This window comes from Lithobates pipiens, unplaced genomic scaffold, assembly GCF_037356315.1.
Source record: "Lithobates pipiens isolate NorthernLeopardFrog02 unplaced genomic scaffold, aLitPip1_a1.2 Scaffold_22, whole genome shotgun sequence".
Classification (NCBI taxonomy): Eukaryota; Metazoa; Chordata; class Amphibia; order Anura; family Ranidae; genus Lithobates; species Lithobates pipiens.
Window position 1 is genome coordinate 309,902,672 of NW_027507784.1, and position 3,000 is coordinate 309,905,671.

Sequence of the window (3,000 nt, forward strand, 5' to 3'; positions counted from 1 at the left end):
TTACATTTTTAGGCATTTCTGCACAAGAAAGCACTTAACGACCAAGCATTCTCTTGGGACTATGTAAGTCCACCACAAACAGAAAAAACATGTATCCCTATGTGTATTACATGTTTTACCACATGTACTTTCCAATACTCAGGTAATTTATGCAAATACGTGGACTGATAAAAGGAAGTTATCTTCGTGTGTTCCTGCACTTAGCTGTTTGTGTTAGCAACAATATGCACAGAACCTGGTATTCCCAGATGGTCTCCCATCCAGGTACTAACCAGGCCCGACCCTGCTTAGCCTCTGAGATCAGACGAGATCGGGCACTTTCAGGGTGATGTGGCTGTAGGCATCTCAGCAGTTGTGCGTTTGGCTAGTTTGTAAGCAAGCACCTGCATGAGGACCTTGTGGAGGTTCTACACCTCTTTGTTGTAAAGGTACAAGAAGCCTATGGAAATTTAAGAAAAAAACCCAAGTAGGAAAGAGAGGCTTCGGCCGTCTAGGCTGAGGGTAAGTTATACGCAGCATGAATCTCTGTAAAAGATTGCAGCTACAATTCCAGAGCTTGTGAGGCCTCTGATACCTCCACCTCGTCAGATTGCACCTGTTCCCTGTCCCTTCATGGTGACCTTTCATCTTCAGATTGGTGATCCTCTTGATTGAGGATTTAGGGCAGGGGAAGGGGAACTACCCCAATTTCTGCCCTCTGGTGAGGATGCTGCGATTAAGCAGCTAACTTCTCCTGTATACTACACACTGAAAATGAAAACAACCATCTTTAAAAGACCCAGGGCAGCAATGTTGGGAGAGGCTGCAAGCCTGACAGGGGCAATGGCTCATCCTGTGCGGCTGCTTCCAGTCTTTCAAGGGGGGATAGAACCCTTAGATCTAGGCTCTTCTACTTGTCCCTATAACCCTCTTAGGGGGTGACATAGTCCTAAGCTGACAAAAGCAGAGGTACTAGTATAAATGCAATCACTGTTGTGCCTAGTCTTACAATATTATTATTAGCTTAGTCTGCACCTGATGCCGAGTAGGTGTCTTAGATATGCCTGGATCTGAACTCACCGAGATGCTAACTGCCCACAGCTCTGCGCACTGTTGCGGCGTGCACGGCGCTAGCAACCACGCCACCCTTCCTTCCCCACCGAATCTGCCATAAGGGGGGAGAAAGAAGACAACAGGAGGACTACATGGGACCCTCTAGACCTTTCAGATCATGTGGCAGAGCCTGCAGCGCAGACTGGCTTCACTGAGCGTGTATCCTGGAAGGCATGTAAGTACTAAGTATACACCAGGTATGTCTCTTACTCCCTCTAGTGGCGGAAAACAGGTAAGACATGCAAACTACTCATAGAAGATAATCCATAAGGTGTATACTTAGGATTGTCTTCACCCAACTTATCCCCTGCTGAGAACAGACAGATCCAACCTTCACCCATTACGGCGGGTAATGTTGTGCCAACCTTCAGGGTTCTGGGTTCCTACTTACAGGATCCTCTTCCCTGGACCCGTAGAAAACTCTGCCAGGAGCTTTTCGAGCAACTTTTAATTTGTGCTCCAAAGTGCTGGATCCCAGAGCCCAGTCCTCAGAGAGAGACATTAAAGGCAAAACCTTGTTTCTTCTTTCAGGAGGCCCGGGTACCATCCATCTTAGGCGTTATTTTTGGCCCGAGGAATGGATCCGGTTGTATAGTTCCTAGGCCCCCACAGAGACCATCAGAGCTTTCTTCTTAGCACATCTTTAACATGACCAACCACCTTAGACACTTGTGAAAAAACTGAGGTCTTCTCCATATGGGAGGGGTTATATAGGGGAGGAACTCACCTTGTAATTAGGGTTTGCCAGTGTCCAATCACCTGATGGTGACTATCTAACCCACTAATTAATTGATAGAGCTCTGTGTCCCGTGATGTATGAACAAGAAAAACATTTTTAAATGAGCAGTTATTTACTGATGCTTAAATTGAAACCATCAAAATGAGAAATAACAAAAATTAATGTAGCGCTTGGTTGCTACTAGTAACTAACATCCACCATGTCACCCTGCTGCCAGACCTCCATCTATCACTTCTGAGACAACGAACAGTCATTTTGCGTTGTTTTTTGTTTTGTTTGTTGAGGGATATAACTTGGTGGGGGGAAAGGAAATATGGGATGCAAATTGAACAATTGCTTTGCCATCATATTTAAGAATTAGAACAAAAAGTTGAGCTGTAAAGTACTGATGTACACATAATATCTACAGGCGTTTCTACTGCATAACACCATGCAGACTATTTCTCTTCCTCTGTGTATCATCTGCAGACTGTTGCTCCCAGGGCTTCCACCATCCTGCACAAACTTGCACTGTAAATCATTATTATTCTGACAAAAGAGACCACTCTGAACAGTCTCAGTTGCTAGCTACAATTGGTTACACTGTTACTAGGCCAGAGGTCTGCAGTACCTCTTCCCGGCGGCCTAGTAATTTAGTAACATGTGCTGATTGGTGGACTACTGCTCCCAGCTAACCCAGCCTGCAAATCCTGCACCCTCTGGCCGCAGCGATTTGACACTCTCCCCACAGTCTCTCCTCTGGCCTCGCACCCAGCTCCCTTGGCATGCCTCATTATATAGGGGTCTCCACTGTGGTCCACTCACTGACCTTTTCCTGCCCCAAGTCCATGATGGAGAACTTTAACTGGACATACGTTTCGGCAGCTTCTCCAGCCCCATTGTTCAAGAACACTTCATCCATGACCGTGTAAAGATGAAGCTCCCTCCCAGCTCTCCTGGGCTCCTCCGCTAGGTCTCGCACCCCCCATCCCCATCTGAGTCCCTGCTGCTGCCTAGTACTCCATTCTCGACAACTCCTCCCCCAGTGGGCTGTTACCAGCTTATATAAGAGGCTTGCCCCCTACCAATTCCAGTTGGGGATTGGTCAGAGCTCCTCACATGAGCTGCCTGACACTCCGGTCCTTGGCCCTGCCCCTCTTCCAGATCATTCTTCCTGGAAGCAGGGGAGG

The 3,000-nt window shown here is 47.2% G+C and overlaps 1 pseudogene; it reads right to left on the reverse strand.

Annotated features, from left to right (window-relative positions):
* Positions 1–223: 223 nt before the first annotated feature.
* LOC143925820 (5S ribosomal RNA) lies at positions 224–342 on the reverse strand (annotated as a pseudogene).
* Between the last annotated feature and the right edge of the window lie 2,658 nt (positions 343–3,000).